Source organism: Pleurodeles waltl, chromosome 8 (assembly GCF_031143425.1).
Source record: "Pleurodeles waltl isolate 20211129_DDA chromosome 8, aPleWal1.hap1.20221129, whole genome shotgun sequence".
Lineage (NCBI taxonomy): Eukaryota > Metazoa > Chordata > Amphibia > Caudata > Salamandridae > Pleurodeles > Pleurodeles waltl.
Window position 1 is genome coordinate 793,358,018 of NC_090447.1, and position 18,131 is coordinate 793,376,148.

Here is an 18,131-nt window from a genome sequence, read left to right on the forward strand (position 1 = left end):
TCTGCTGGGGAATGTTTGTCAGCTTGTCATCCATGTCATCAGGGTATTCTGGGACAGGCATATCCACAGGAGATCCATTGTCCTCCGCAATGAAATGGGGTACAATTAGTGAGTCTGTGTTGTGGCATTAGTGATGTGACATGCCTGCCTTGTGATGATTTCACATTGTGATCTTGTTTCGTGTTCATTGCTCCAGTCTTTCAGATGGGCATTCTCCCAGGCATATGCCCCACCTGCATGTCACATGTATTGTGGTAAGTTATTTGACTTGTTGGCATCATCTCCTCTAGGTGTTTGTTCTGGCCAAATAGTGATTTGCCACCTTCTTCTCCTACTCAACCCTCCGTCTACATCCATTCTCATGGTGAGCCTCTGCACTGAAGCAACACTTTATTTTCTTCTTAAAAGTGTCCTGGTACTTGTGTGGGTCCTCCTGGATGTTTCCTGGTCTGTTGTCATCTTCCTCGGGTCTGTACAGGCATCTGTGATCCATTTTGGCTCTCCTCTGCTGAAATGGCTGTGTTCGCGGGGAATTTTGACGCTATTGCATCAAAAAACGCCGCATATCCGGTTTGCGGTTTTGTAAACCGCCCCACAGTCATTTCTGCCGCGTTAACGTCGTTTTGCTTTACGACTTGACGCTGCGGTGTGCGTAAACAAAAATGACTCACACCTGTGATTTGCGCCACCGTGCGTCAAAGTATAAATTTGACACCCGCACGGCGCAGCAAAATGGCGTTAGCCGGCGGTAATATTTTTGACGCAGGCGCAGTTTTGCCTCAAAAAGTATAAATATGGGCCTCAATTACTGCCCAGGCATGCTTCCGTTGAACGAGGAGGGAACAGTCTGAATGATAAGAATACAGTTCGATAAGCCTTTAACATCTAGTTTAAACAGAGAGCAGGGGGGGTTACTTGCCCAAAGATCACCAGCATCTAGTCACCATTTACATTCAACCAAGAAATGAGATTAAGTACACTTCGATTTCAACTCACTAATTTCTTGCCAACAGACTGCCTCAAGACTGCTATAAATTGCGTGGCCTGATGCAATTTATAGCAAAGCTTCAAAAAAGCACCAGCACCAACGGCCACCAAATCTGGAGCCCAAATTCCACCTTACCTGCGCGGGTGATGTCAGGCACGGGACATGAAAGACTCTCTTGTAGATTTTATTGACCAGCCTATTTAGTAGGCAAGAACTTTTGCCCAACTAAATATCTTGGCCATAGGCCAGCGAAGGGATAATCTTTGCTCTCATAGCTTCCATTAGGGGAAGAAGGGTCGGCCCCTTTAAAACTTTAGATAGTTTAGAGAAGGCCACCTGCAATGCCACAGCTTTGAGTTCAATTTCCTTCTTATGTTTAACAAAACTGCCTCTGGAATTGAAATGTACCCCTAAATATTTATAAGACGGCTCAAAGACAAGTTTACAGCTTTTATACCAACTAAACCCCAAGATCATCGGCATAAAGCAGATGACTAAGCCTAAAACCACCAATCTTGGGGGGATGAAAGTTAACGGCATTCAGAGATGCTGACATATCTGCAATAAACAGATTAAAAAGAAGGGGAGCAAGTACACAACCTTGTTTCACACCACATGTGGTAGGAATTTTCCTAGAGAGGAAGCACCCATCACCAAGCTTTATACGGACCCAGGTGTTTGTATGGAGTTCTATGATAGCAGCCAAGAATACTGGGGGGATGCCCAGTTTTGTAGTTTAACCCACAGTGCACACTGGGGGAACGGATCGAATGCCACCTTAAAATCCACAAAACAACAATTCAGCATCAGACCTGACACAATCACCCTGTTGATCAGAATAGAACGTGCTAATAGATTAGTCGAAGTGCCTGAGCCGGCAGAAAACCTTGTTTGGACAACGGGAATTAAAGCCTTTGATTCAGCCCAGGCATGGAGATCTTGCAGCAAAAGACTAGCATAGAACTTAGCCTCATTGTCCAGCAGGGCTATCATCCTAAAGTTGTCGGGTCTGACCTTGAACTACTTTTATATAGGGGATGAAGGATGGCACCATGCCAGGACTCAGGTATTGTTGAACTCAAGAGGCAGTGCTCGATTAAATGTGCAAGATGGATTAGACCAAAAGAGAGGATTCTGTTTAAATAGTGCCTGTGAAAGGCTATTGGGACCAGGGGCTCCAAATTGCTACGCCCTCGAGATGATATGGGGGAGACGTAATTGAAAGAACTTCCACACTCCCTGCGAGGGAATTAAAGACCCTATAAACAATTGACACGTATTGAACAAAGCAAGAGTAGATCTGTGGCCCCCTCATCCAGCAGATTCCCATCCTGCTCGCCAGCGGAAAAGTGGATAGTCAAGTAAGATGTCCAAGCACCGACTGAAATGTCGACAACGCCAGTGCCCCTTTGGTTGGTATTTAAATTGTTAATAAGGGACCAAAATTACATGGGATTTGGATCTTTGCTTGCGCTTAAAAGTTTAGCCCAAAACTGACAAAGATAGGTCTGGTAGTCATCATAAACGGCCTTCCTGTAATCTTTCCTCAGTTGTTTGTATTCAATGAATAAACACTCAGCATCTGGGCTTTTTCTAATTGCCCTTGCTAGCCTATTACACGCTTTCTTTAGATTCTTAGTTTCCCTAGAGATGGCAAAGGACCGGGGTGGAGCGCAAATCTAGGGTCAAATCTAGATCAGGAAATCTAGATTTGATAGATACAATTTGTGAACAATGATCGCTCTCACTCCGGGACGAACTCAAAAACCTTTCAATGAGAGGAAATAATTCAATATTGCACATGGTGTAGTCTTAATGAGAGCGGGTTCAACCATCTGATCTTGTCCACCGGGGGGGGGGGGCATTGTCACGTAAATGGCCATTTAAGACTTTAAAGCCCCGTAAATGCTGTTACAGTGCGTTACTATATACTCTCCCAATGGGCAATGCAGACAACCCTGGGGCCTTAATTGTTCGAGAATTAACTGACGGTTACCACAATCAGGACCCTCAAGAGCCTCCATTGTATCCTGAAACAGGTTTGTATTAAAATCACCACTTATAAGATAATTAGCACATGGGTATTCCCCAACTAAGTTGCCACAATCTGCATCAGTCGAGACAACCTGCCCCTTTTTTCCTTTGTTCCGGGAGGAATGTAAACATTAATTGCTATGAAGGTCTGCTGCTCCGTTCCTTGTGACAATCCCCTGGATCCAGTTATCCCAAACCAGTAGCAATATACTCCCATTTAATTTAACAGTTACATAGATGGCCAAGCCTCCCTTGGCACGGCCATTCTTGCTCGTTCTATGGACCGATTTCCATATTTTTTAATACCCTGGCAATGGACAACTGTGCTCAGCCCAGGTTTCCTGAAGGGTGATTACGTCGTAACTGTTTAAAAATGTTAAAAGGTCAGCCGAGGCAAACTTATGCGCAACCCCATTGATGTTCCATGAACATAAGGACAAAAAGTGTTTGAACAGAACCACCCACCGTGAGGGTCAATTGGGACGTCCATGCAAAAGGGTAGATGGCAACCAATCCCAATTAGTAGATCCCTGGGAACCAGAGCCGGTACAAAAAGTGCCATTAAAAGTAGAGGTGCCATCTAGTGCACTTTTCAAGATTGATAAGGGCTTCAATACTATGGGAGCTGTTGAACATTGAGGTTCTGATAGTAACACAGTATAACCAGACTCCTTATAGGGAGTTATTGTAATGTCCCATGAGAAAAATAAATCTCTCTTAGAGAGAATAGAGTAACCAATATGGCAGAAATTAACAAAACCAAGGTGGAGTCCCTTGGGTAGGGCCCCCAAGTATTTAATGTACTTTTCATTTTATTGGAAAACTCAAAGCTGTAATATTTAACACAATGCAGCAAACAAATGAAAACAAGGTAAGTTAGAAATTAAAATGTTGCATTTACCAAGTAATAAATTCTGATAATCCTGGTCAGAAAATTAATATTTTTCACTTGGTGTGTTGCTTGGCCAGCTTTTCACTCTTGTAGGTGTCTGTGCTCTCTCTGCCAATGAAAAGAGAAAATTTGCTTTGTTAGAACAAATGCACTGTTAGGCATATTCAAATATGTGAACAACAGCAACAAGTTAAGGAATCATGCATGAAGAGATAGGAGTTCTGACAGTAGAAAAGTCTATGTGTGTAATGTTCTATGCTGGGTATGTCATGAAGAAAAAAAGTAGTCAACTTCCTATGTTGCATTCTTGTGACTAAGTTAATAGTTTCTGCAATTTATTGTGGTTTAACATGAATCATGTTCTTATCAAAATCCTACCTCTAGCTTTCTCAAATGTGCTTCTGTTACTTTGTAAAGCAATAGTAAAAGTGGTAGTGATTATAAAATATTTACTAAATATCGACTATGTTTTAGCATATCCCCAGTTGGAAAGAATTGTGTATGCTACACTGTTTATCTTGATTGAACAATATGTGTACAAACCACATAACTGAATTCAGCTCATCCTTTCCCATTGCAGAACATATTAAAAGGAGATAAATTGTCATCATCATCATTAAACAGTTTTTGTTTATTTAGGTTTACCCGTTCCCAAGCGCATCTTACAAAAAGTAGAGTTTGACCCTACATGAACTATCTCACTTTCATCCATTTCTTTCTTCCTTTTATTTTTAACGTATATTTTAGGTTTTTCAACAATTTCCTAATTTACTTAAATGCTATTCAACAGCTACATTTTCTTATTTGACCCAAATGCTGATTTTCCTTTTCACTTTCCCTTTCTTTTCTATTCAAATTTCCACTTTCTGCATTGGTTCAGTATTTACTTAAAAATACTTTATGACTGCATATCAAGCATTTATTAAATGAGTATTTTAAACTGTCAAACAATATTTAATTACTGTTTTCTCATTTTAATAAATGTATTTGCAAGCAGTTGTATCCTATTGCTACTTTATAGTTATTATATCAATTTAGTTGTTGTTGTTACATCAAAAACTTTTATAAACATTGTTATACTTACAAACATTGAAGGTGAGTTACACATTAGTCCTGAAGCTATGTTTCTGTACCTAACCATCTGGTGTCATAGAGAGTGTGATTTTTCATATAACTGATTGTGTCACTTGTGATTATTTGTGCTTCCTTGATTGAAAGGAAAATGTGTTTACTCATGGTTGGTAATATTTCATAGTTCTGAATTTTTCTTTTCTGAGACAGAAACGTAACAGATCATTTGCACAATTTGTTGTCATTCTTTTTCACTGCTTCCCAGATTAAGTAACCTACACCTCAAAAACCAACAACATTTTGTGCTTTCTGCACAAAAAACATAAAACAGATTATTAGCCACATTCATATATTTGATTGTGAAGTGGTTAACTCATATCCCCTAACTTTAGACTCATGTAAAAACATGTTAAGTCCACAATGGCTGTCTCAAGTGTATCTCAGTTTGGGAATTATAGAGATATCACTGTTTTATGCCAAGACAAAAGCATTCTTAAATCAAAGCGAACTTACTACCTTAAGCCTGTTTTAATATGAAGGAAAATCAGTAGTAAATCAGGCCTGCTATTCTCACACCAGTTGGAATCCAGTGCAGAAGACTTGAGCTACTCATTCTGGTCATCTACATTTCTCAAACATTAATAAGTGCACTTTTACCCACCAAGAAGATGGTTTATGCAAAGGACACAAATGCACTATCAAAGAACACATTTTGAAAGGGGATCAGGTTCATACATTTCCATTTGAATTAATGGAATTCCTGTCTCGGGCATCACTTATTCTTACTCACCCGCCTAATGATCTCCATGAGCTAGCTGTACATTCAATTCATCTATCCATCTCTTACATAAGTGAGTGCATTTTAGCCACCCACACAGCTAGCCCATGCAGAGGACAGATATTCATTATGTAAGCACACATAATAAAATGGGAGATATTTTAGATATGGTTAACCCATTCTAATTACTGCAGCTGAATATCACTGGTTCTCACTGAAACCCAACCTCACTAAGGCAGAGGTACCCACTTGCATCTGCTACTCAAAGTTCATTGTGTACATTTGCTGCAAATAGGCAGATGGACCAAGCACAGGTTTATTATCAAATCACACTATTTTAAATGATAGTGATTTCAGATCTTTCGGCTTTGACCCAATCTTAGTTCTGTTTTGTTGCTGGGCCTCAATTCTTCTAACATTGATCACCATGATAGAGCTGTGGGCACTAGTTATTTTCAGTCACATGCTGACATTTGTAGTAGGGGTAGACAATGTGAGAATAATATATATTACAACACATCAGTGAATGGAAATGAGCAAATGAAAAATGACCAAGTTAATTGCCACAAGAAAACTGATTTCAAGTAAATACAGATCTATCCCTTTATTTCTTTATAGGTCTCATTATAAGCTAAACACATATTCAAGGTCATCCAGAATTAACACTGCCATCCAAATTTTTATTACATTTATAGGTGTAACATTTATCCAGTAATTTAAAAACTCCTGGTTGTATTCCAGTCTATATTTGTTTTTCCCACTGTGGCACTACTTTCTAGGACCAATTAGTCTGTTGCATTTTCTTTCCAAAGAATCAGAAGCCTTTTAGAAGGAACGTTAAAACAAGACAGTCTGATTGTAACATGCCTTGTGGTATTTTCCTTGAAGTGATAATGTGACAAACTATATCATCAATTTAATATGCATTGTTTCAAGATTAAATATAGTTTAAAACATTGCCTTTTACATGAAATTGTATATTTATCTATTAAACCAGTTGTATGCGGTGACTTGCAATCCACATCAGAATTACACTTACTTAGGCTCCTGCAATATATTCAATACAGCATACTCCTTTTGCTCCAGAAATGCATACTAAGAGATCCTATTATGATTTTGCAAGGAAAACTGTATTTTTTTAATAATGGGTCCTGAATAAAAAACTGTTGCTTAAAATATCTTTAGATACTTAAGTATTGGCACCAAGTAATGGCACAGGTTTATAAATCTGTCCATATATTTACACCCTGTATCTACACTCTACTGTGTCGAAATATGCAGATTTGCTCTGATGCTAGAAAATTGGTCGTATTATGTTCCTATTTTTTTTTTAATTGATTCAGAATCCTACCATGTCATAAGCAAATTGTGCTGTCATTGATTCACTACTTTCCAAGTTAAGAAGACACAGATTTAAAAAACCATCAACAACTGTATTTTACTCTTTCATTTTCTAGAGCAACAGTGCCTAAATAAATACATTATGAAAGTAATGAATAAATAAATAAATAATGAAATAATGAAATAAATAGATAAATGTCCCTACTTCCTAAAATATGGTGGTATTTATATGTGGCTCCCCAAGATAGAAGACATAATTTTCTTGACATTATGACATCTTGAGCACATTGCAAATTTCACTCCAGCTTTAGTCTTTTTGACTGCAGACATCACTAAATGAAGCTATTTTTTAAAACAAATGTTTCTGGAAGTTGAATATTCTATTAATCAGAGCTTTCTTAAATATGTACATGATGCAGTTTCTTAGGGGAGGTGTAGTCAAATACTCCTACTGAAATAAAAAAATACATTCTGCTATGTTCCACAAGCTGTATTGGACAATGTTATGAAACCCTGCTGCTGTGGTGGATTTACACACATCTGTCCCCACTCAATAATTCAGCCTTGTTTCCTTCATCTCATTATCTGATTTAGAAAAAAGCTGAGTTGGATTGCATTTAAATGCTCTCTCTTAAAATACCATGACATATAGTTCTTAATAAAGATCACTAGTAATAGCCAGTTAAAATGATAGGCTGAACACTGGTTCTGGTAGCACACCACTGGTCACACTGCTCTCCAAAAAGAGCTCCATTTACCAATGCAATATGCCTGCTCTTGACTCCGTTTATCAAACTGTGACTCACATTAGTGCTCCTTAACAGGACAATGGTTCTGCTTTGAAGTGAAGGCTATACTGAAACTTAGTAATCTACACAACCTCATCTTTTGAGGCTCAGAATCTAAGAAATCAAATATCTCAATCTTTTTCTTTCTTCCACTTAGTGAAACTATGATGTGATTGAAGATTCTACAGTTCTGTCATATAAAATGTTTTAACAATCATTATTTTATAGGTTTTCAAATGAAGTTAAACAGTTGAAGTTATGCTTTCTGCCCTGTGGTTGTCATCATCTTCCATGCTTCTACTCTTCATGATATGCCTTATGATTGTATCATCCCTAGCTTTTATGATAGTCTGCTCAGTCATAATGCTAAAAGAATATTTGTGACCTGGCTTAGAAAGGTTTATTTCTTTCATGCCACAAATCATAGAAAATGTGGTCATTTAATGAGAATTAGGAATTTCCATTGATCCTGTTCTACCCAGAAATGTTTTGTTTGATTTTACCTTTATGCTCACTAGCATTTATTTTTTCTCTAGCATGACTGAAGCCAAAGTCCGTCTGCACCAACGAACATATTTGTTTATATATTTATTTATAGAACAATTTTTAAAGGGTGTTCAAAACCTGATTGTAATAGGAGGGAGAACAAATAACTCTGATGAATAATAGACTTCTGGAAAATGAAATTCCTTCCGGGTGTTGGCGATATAGACAGTAAGAACCTACGTTTAAATATTTAAGAAATTGCATTATACTTTTAATAATTCTAAAGCACTGATTCAACAACTAAGTAAGGAGCCTTCTTGGAGATCTGCAGACTCCATTATCATACTCTGAGGACTAATAATTTGGAATAGAAGAACAGATTAACATGACTGAGGGATAGATTAATGTGATCATTTCAGGACATATAGCTGACCACATTTACATTGGAGATTGAACATAAAGGTTTTCAGTGCCTTCATAAAATGAAACTGTCATGGCATCTGTGGGAATGAAATTCCAGTCTCTTGAGAAGGATTGTTTCAGAGATGTATTCCTCTTCATGTCTGGAATCTTAAGAAAGAGATTTTTGAACTCAGTTGTAGTCGTCCTATGTTCAATTTTTCTGAGTGATGTATTTTGGCCTGCTCTCATTCAGTGCCCTATGAGTAATGCATGTCTGTTTCAACATACCCCTTGATTTCATGGGGACTCCTTTCAATGAGATCAGCATGAGGGATATATGGTTGCATTTATTTGAGCCTGTTGCCAGCCTAGTGGTTGGGTATAAGGATGCTTTGAGAGAATCTATGCAGAATTTACAAATCTATCCTGACGGGTCATGCTCCTGATTGAGTCTTGACACTATTAATACCTCCTCAACATATTTGCTTTTGTGCTCACGATAAACTGTTTTATACCTTTGGAAAGCTTAAGTTAGGAATGTACCTACTTTCTGCAATTACTGATGTTCCATTATGTAGATTTGTAGAGAGCATTATTACCTGGGAGGGTATCCTAGTGCTGTAGGTTGAAATATTTATCCAAGAAGAATCCCAGAGATTTACCAAAACTAATGTTCAGGCTACAGTTAAGCATTGTGCTTTCTTTGGGTTACCTGTGTGTTACAGTGGGGGGATGAGATGAGAGGAATTATTTTTTTCTCTGATTTAGTTTCAGTCAGTGAGATAACATCCAGGATTGAATCTTGTAGCAGACTTGTGACTACAATGTGACGCCTTGAAGTGATAAAGTGTTCCTATGTTTCTAGTTTATCTACAACTGAGAGCACATTCTCTTAATTTTCTTGGATATAAGGAATATTTTCCTGAACAATAGGAAGCTGCTGATTTCCTGCATCAAATTGGAAATATCTGCCTCAATGTCTGTGTATAATGTTGAATAATATAAACTAAGGAAAATAAAAAGAGTGATGGGTGGAATGCTCAATTTACTCTCATCAGATTGTATTTATTCAGAGACACATTCCAGTTCCAGGTTTTGTTTTTGCTCACCAAGTCATCTCAGACAAGAACCAGATGTATGAAAAACAGTTTTGGTTTTGCCTCAATATAAGCAGTCCAGCCCAGGCTGCCAGGCCAGGACCTCCTCAGCCAGAACGCAAGCAACCCCAGAATAGTTTGGGCCTGTTAGGGTTCCTTCAGTAGAGGATTCAGCTTTGTTCCAGTGACACAGTGAGCACAGGATTCAGTCTGGACATACCCATCACACTTGAAACATCATTGTTCCTAAAATTTGACACAATACAATTCTCTTTACAATTCTTGATACAGGAGCCAATTCATGAACCATGCCTTGCCATAATCATTTCATCAGGAAGACTTCCAACAACGACCAACTGAGAAGAGATCTGATAGATCTCTTTATTTTTTAGCTGCTCAAAGAAATTGTCATTGCATTTTAGAATGTTTGGACCATTAACCCCACAATTCTTGGGTTGGGAACAAATCGTTTTTCACTTTCATGATATGAGAAAATGTGTGTTTTGCTCAGGGCTGCAAGCCTTATAGCAAGAACAAACCAATGTAATTATCTAGTAACAATTGTCTAGAGGCCAGAGAAAGTTTACTACATGGGTGAGGTGGGTAATTTTCAAGGGCCACCTTGATTCAGCCACACCACGATAAGATGATTTGTATGCTCATACAACTCTTATTTTTTCTCTCTCTGGCTCCACACCCATTCCTCTTTATCACCTCTCACTTTCTCTTCCTTCTATCTCTTTCTGTATCTCCACTTATCTCTGTCTACCTCTACCTTTGTCTCTCTCTAGCTGTGCTGAACTCAGCCCTCACTACCTTTCTTCCAACCTCTTGTTCTCTAATGCTCTTATCTTTTGCTGTATGGTCTCTCTCTCCCTACTTTGTTCCTCCCTCCATTCCTTTCTCTACTTCTCCAGCTGCATTTAAATTACTCCTATCTCCTGCTGTCTTCCTTGCATCTCTCTCTACCTCTCCCTTCTCTAGCTCACATTTCCTTACATCCTGTCTCTCTAACTCTATATATTGTGGGATCTCATGTTTCACCAATCACTAAATTCCCACCATTCTCTCTACATCACCTCTCTGTGCCTTCCACTGACTAATTCTGTACCCTCTCTCTACCACCTTTAACCACACATTCTTTGTCTCAACGATGCGTGTTCCTTATGTCTCTTACTCTACTTCAGCTCACCTTTTTCACCTCATCCCTATCTATTTGCCCCTCTATCTCTCCACATGCTTACACCATTTCTTCATCTCTATTCTTTTTGCTCCATTTTTAACACACCTCTCTATCCCACCTCTACTTATGTCTCTCAACTCACCACTCTCTCTTTATCACTACAACTCTTCCTCTATTCTAATTTTTCTAACTTTACCCTTTCAAACTCACCCCTCATGAAGGATTCAATTAGCTGAAATTGATTAATAAAGGTAAAATTGTTCTTCACAAGGGACCCCAAATTCTCTCTTCGCCAAGGTCCTACAATGCCTTCAGATGGCACTGTTGGAGTTAAGAAACATGTGTATTATTTTACATAAACGTCTGTGCAGATAAAAAGAGAGTGAAGGATAGGGAAAAAAGTGGTTCTATGGCACAATATTGAAACCACAAATATTGTGATACCGAAATATTATGTCAAAAATATCAACCACAAAAATATAGTTTCCCTATACATATAATGGTAAGTACAAAACCATAAAAAATATTGTTTGACACTAATATTGTTTTTTTAATATATATTTAGGAACAGTGCATCTTAAATAATTTAACATATTACATTAACCTAATGTAAATTGAAATAAATATATTCAAATAATATGTAAAATATATCAATATATATCTATTTAAACAAACACACACACAAATATATATGTATAAGGTAATGTTTCTATATACATATATCATGAGAAACTAATATAACAAATATTATTTGTTAATTTATATTCTCTATTCTATTGTAATTCATTAATATAACAAATGTATATATATATATATATATATATATATATATATATATATATATATATGCATATATATTTACAAATATGTAAAGAATAAAAAAATATAACAAATAAACTGCAAATAAATGTAAAATCTTTCCAATTTAATTATACATAAAACGTTAACAATAAGCATAAATGCATTTAACTAAAAATATGTTAAAAACTAGATACATTTAAATAATATAAAATTAAATACACAAACATATAATAATAGTAATATATACTTAAACATTATTAACAAAATGATTAAACTATACCAATAATAAATATACTTCTCCCACTCCAATCTTTACAACAATGGGGAAAGCATTGGACTCAGGAGGGGTACATTTACTGTTCCCCTTCAATCTGTGCAACAGTAGAGAAATCGTTGACACAGGAAATATAAAATTTACTATTCTCACTCCAGTGTATGCAACAGTAGGGAAAGAGTTGTACACAGAAGAAGTCAAAGTTATTTTTCCTACTCCAGATGGTGCAACAGTAGGGAAAACATTGGACTCATGGAGGGGAAAATTTACTATTCCCACTCCAATCTGTGCAACAGTAGAGAAATCATTGACACCGGAAATATAAAATGAACTATTCTCACTCTAGTGTATGCAACAGCAGGGAAAGAGCGAGTTGTACTCAAAAGAAGTAAAAATGACTATTCCTACTCCAGATTGTGCATCAGTAGGGAAAACGTTGGACTCATGAAGGCTAAAATTTACTATTGCCACTTCAATCTGTGCAACAGTACAGTAAAGGTTGGACACCAGAGGGGTAAAATTTACTAGTTGTACTCCATTGTGTGTAACAGTTGGGAGAACGCTTGACTCAGGAAAGGTAACATTACTATTCCCACTCCAGTAAGTGCAACATTAGGGAAAATGTTGGACTCAGGAGTGGTAAAAATTACTATTCCCCCTCCAGTGTGTAAAACACTAGGGAGACTGTTGGACTCAGAAGAGGTTAAATGTACTATTCCCACTCCAGTAAGTGCAACAGTAGGGAAAGCATTGACATCAGAAGGGGTAAAATTTACTATTTCCACTCTAGTGTGTGTGATGGTAGGGAAAGTGTTGGACTCAGGAGGGGTACAATTTACTATTCTCACTCCAGTGTATGCAAAAGTAGGAAAGGTTTGGAATCATGAGGGGTATGTTTACTATTTCCACTCCTGTTGGTGCAGCAGTATGGAAAGCATTAGACTCAGAAGAGGTCAAATTTACTATTCTCACCCCATTCAATGGCACAGTACAAAGAGAATACTTTGCTTCAAACAAATAATATATTTTAACAACTCTATCCCAAAATATAAAATTCTGATTATAAAAATGAAAAGCCTAATTATGACTTTGTCAGTCGGACTGCCAGACCACTGCATCAGCACTTGGGAGAACACTGCCAAGCTGGTGGAATCCAAACCGCTGCATTATGACATTCCAATGGGGCTGGCGGTGTGTCGGTGGCACTGTCTAGGCAGTGGCATGCTTCAGCTCTAGGAGAGATCCCAAAGCCAATGCCTGCTACACTGCTGTGCCTCCAGCAAGATGAGCACACTGTTTTCATGCACCATGTCGTGCATGGCAAACAGTGCATGTGCCAACATTTCCGGTATAGGGGGGACAACATGGGACCCAACCACAATCCACATGGGCTTATTCGATCTGGGGCCCTATCTGTGGCCCAGTATCTGTCTTTACAGCAACCTTTTTATGGCAGTGTACCCACCATGAAAAGGTCGGCAGAAAGGCAGATCATAATACACATGGCGGTGCCAATGCCGGCACCGCCACCATTGACTACCTCTGTCCCTACCAACGCGGTAGCTCAACTGTTGGAAATGGTGGCGTTCTTGTGGTGGTCTGACTACACAGATCGTAATCAAGCAGTTGGACCACCGAGCAGGCGGCAGTTGAACCACCAAAGATGGTATTTCAGTCCCAAGCCTGCTAAAGACGCAATGAGACCCTAAATCTCTTAATTTTAACAAACATCTTAAAAATAACATAACTATTGCAAATTTTAATAATTATAATCATTTAGCACAACTATTAATAAAAAATACCACGCTATAACACACCTAAAATATAACTTAACATAATTATCAAATAAAAAATATATAATAAAGAAACAATTAATTATCAATAAACTATTTATTAACATCCAACACTGTAACTCTAATAACACAATACCATACACCTAACATATAATCTAAAAATATTACAATTACGCCATGTACATAATTAATTATCAAATAAATAATTAATCATTATTCAAATTAATTATTAATTAATTATAATTAATCCACTTCCACCCTGTACCCCTATAAACCCCACAATTTACACTTAAAACATAACTTTAAAAATACATTAATTAGAGCCTTTACACTATTAATTATCAATTAAATAACTACTATTATTTAAAAATTAGTTATTAATGAATTATCATTAAAATACTTCCCACCTTAAACTGTGGGCTCGACTCATGCACTTTTGCAGCTCCTGCTAGACATTTGGCATTTTGCACTGAACCAAGGGTCAAATTTGAGGAAAGTGGAGCCGCAACCAGTGCAGCACCACATTCCTTGTGCTCCTTAGCGCTCCCCTACTGCCACCTCGTGTATGCCATATTTAAAATGGAGTGCACCATGATGCAGGGTAGGGGGCAATATCGTCATTATTTTTGACGCTATTGATGTACTCCGCAGGAGTAGCGCTAAAATGTTGGCGCTACTCCTGCAGAGTACATAGGGGCCCTTTATAAATTATGATATGCCCCCTTTTAATGCCTGCTCTGAGCAGGCGTTAAAAGTGCCAAAACAAATGGCACAAGGAAATCTATTAGATTTCCTTGCAATATTTTTTCGCTCCCCCCATAACAGGGGAACGCCCCCCTTGCACACATTATGCCTGGCACAGGCATAATGTGGTGCAAGGGTTTACAAAGTGGAGCAATGCAAGCATAGCACCACTTTGTAAATATGGCACATAGGAAATGCCACCTTAACAGCACATTTGCATCAAAATAAATGCCACAAATGTGGTGCAAGGTGCCGCTAGGGGCTTATAAGTATGCCCCCACCTCTTATGCCAGTGCTTTTTTGTAATTATTATGTTCAATAAGGAAAACGAAAAAATGTATGACTAGCCCAATGACAAAGTATCAGTGGAGATTATAATTTTGTAAACAAAAATACCCACATCGTTTGTCTAAGCCTCCTGAATGATCAAAAGATTTCTATAGCAGTGGAAATTCTGAATATTCATTTCTCTTTGGATTGGCATGTGCCAAATTTAGACAAACTCCTTTCGGTATTTAAAAATCATGCAACATGATTCTGTCATGTTTTATAAACCAAAACAACCAAATTGCATAAATGATTTATGTCTTTCCACAGTATAAGGAAAAAGCGACAGTACTCGAAAACTGCAGCTTTTGTTTTTCTGGTTTGGCTTACGCTTTTCACATGTCATTACATTTAAGAATTACTTCCAGTGACTACCCCTTCATTAAGCTCAGCTTCCTTAACCTCGTGACTCGGTTTTCCCTGGAGGGAACTTGCGACTGCTGATGAGTGTGCTGTTTTTTGTAGTCTCTGCTGCCACTAGTAATCAGGATCTTGGAGACATGAAAGGCAAGAAGAGTCCCTGGTGTGCTTAAGATTGTCTCTCTTGTGAAAGTCGTAGTCAAACAAGGGAGGCGTAATCTAGAAACAGCTGTTTTCAAACCTCTACTCATTTTATCAAAATCATGGCTCGAGTTATGTATTTGGGATTCACAAGCAAAAGGCCTACACAACTTGACACCCTAGAATGCACTGCTTGTATGGTGTTTCACACACTGCAAGCATCCCATCAATTCTAGAAAGTGGATTGGTGGATTCACAATACTCATGGGCACAGAAAGTGTTTATAGTGCCTTTGAGTCCTGTGGTAAGTACCATTTACTCCCACGGGTCATATTGACTGATAAGAAGGGCTTATTTTTTAACTCATTGGTAATTGTAGTGTTGACAGCGGAAGCGGTCAACACAAAAGGGGAGAAACCGAGGAGGGGGGTCTGGAACCCGACCCCTCTGGAAAAGGTGCAAAGTGGGCTGCACCATTTGGCGGGAGGGGGAGGGCATAAAAGGGAAAGGGGAGAGCGGGAAAAGTTAGACAGGGACAGAGTTTATCGTAGTCAATAAAGCACGTAATAAACACACCTGGCTCCGTGTGTTTATTTGGTAGCCGCGCGCAAGCGAGTTTGGCGCGACGCTACATTTGGCGACGAGGACTACTACGATCCCCGCGCACCACGGCGCAAAACAAAAAAGAAAAGAGACGGAATCGGCACCGACGCTTACCGCCTGCTGAAAGCACCCAGCTGGACCTCGCCGTCCCGCGAGGCCATAGGAGAACCGCACAGCTGTGTCAGCGCGGCGCGCTGTCATCCAGCTCCAGCGCGGCCGGCTGAACGGAGGAAGCCGCGCCCGGCAGTCAGAGGACCGCGCGCCCGCTGGAAGGACCGCCCACCTGCAGGCCCCGCAGCTCAATCGCATCAGCGAAGCACACAAGGTGAGGCGCCTGACACGGATTCGGATTTCAAACAGAGAAACGCTCCGCTGCGCAAATCTGCAATCCATGCCACAGTGCAAGTGGCCCAGAACCCCACCAGCAACGCTAAGCCACAGACGCCCGCTGCGCTACTCTGCTAGAGAAAAAAAAAGAGAGAGAGGAAACTTTAATAACAATAAGACAATCTAAAAAAAAAAAATATATATATAATAGACGGTCAAAGCACACAGAACTCTTCCTTTTTCTTCTTCCTTTGGGGTTTTTGCACCATTTTCAACCGGCTATGCGCAAAGGACACTAACAAAATAAACAACAGAGGAAAAAAAAAAGCGCACAATAGTCCCAGCGACATCACTCAAGCCAGCATGGCCGGAATTCCACCTATAGAGCCTTTCCAGGTCACAGGTGCCCCCCGCACCCAAGCAGCGAAATGGAAAGTCTGGGTGGAGCGCCTAGAAACTTATTTTGAAGCTCTAGGCATAAAAGCAGAAAGGAAAAGACCACTCCTTCTCCACATAGGGGGAGCGGACATACACAAAACTTTCAAGACCATCACAGAAGCCAGACCGCACACGTACGACACTCTAAAAGCGGCGATCACAGCACACTTCGAACCATATGCAAACGCAGACTATGAAAGGTTCCTCCTGCGCCAGGCCCGACAGATAACCGACGAGTCGGTTGATGTATTTTACAACAGACTCAAAGAACTAGCGAGCACCTGCACACTGCCCGACGAAGAAGACGAGGTCAGGGCACAATTCATCCAAGGGTGCTCGTCGTCAAAACTCCGAGAACGCATACTGCAGCAGCCAAATATGACAATGAAGGACATACTAATGCTAGGGCGGTCACAAGAACTCGCGCGGGCTCGTGCAGCACACATGGAACAACCAGTGGCAGCCCAACCGAAAGCGGAAACAGCAAATGCTGTAACTAAAGAGGCCGTGCGACGCAAAGAAACATACAAAGGCAAACCCAAAAGCAGGACGTGCAAATGGTGCGGAGGCCCAGCACCACACCCAACGACCTGCCCAGCGTGGGGAAAAATGTGCAGTGCCTGCGGAAAAATGAACCATTTCGCGAAGGTGTGCAGGTCAACACCAAAACAATCCACTACAGCTCCCAAAACAACCATCAAAATGGTGAACACCACCTGGGACCCCGATTCAGAAAGCGACACAGACAACGAATCTCATGTGGTGCACATCATACACACCATAAACGGCCGCCGGCTTCCCACATGCAAAGTTAAAGTCCAAGGCACACAGGTATCAGCGTTGGTAGACACCGGTGCATCAATCAACCTAATGGCCACGGATGTGTATGACACCCTACCCAAGCCACTACCACCACTAAGACCCACCAACGTCCAAGTGTTTGCTTTCGGGCACAGCCAACCTCTTAAAATAGCAGGGATTTTCACCACCGAGGTCAGTCATGCCGGCACCACAAAACCCACTAAAATATATGTATCCAAGGACGGGACTGGGTTCCTGCTAGGCTGCCAAACAGCCCAAGACCTCAAACTGGTACATTTTGCTTTCAGCATACACGCACATGCGCTGCTCCAGCTCACACAGGAGTTCAAGACCCTTTTTGACGGTATTGGGTGCCTGAAAGAGCCCCCTCTACGGCTCCACATAGACGAGTCGGTCACCCCCATAGCGCTCAGACACCGCCGAGTTGCCTTCCACCTCCGC

The 18,131-nt window shown here is 39.7% G+C and overlaps 1 protein-coding gene across 12 annotated transcripts in view; it reads right to left on the minus strand.

Moving 5' to 3' along the window:
• HTR1F (5-hydroxytryptamine receptor 1F) overlaps nt 1-18,131 on the minus strand; it is a 2,610,837-nt gene that overhangs the window by 2,110,993 nt on the left and 481,713 nt on the right. For all 12 annotated transcript variants that reach the window (XM_069205051.1, XM_069205044.1, XM_069205047.1 and 9 more), the window contains exon 2: nt 3,924-4,022. The gene's annotated coding sequence lies outside the window, so the exon portion shown is untranslated. The remainder of the gene's footprint in view (nt 1-3,923; nt 4,023-18,131) is intronic.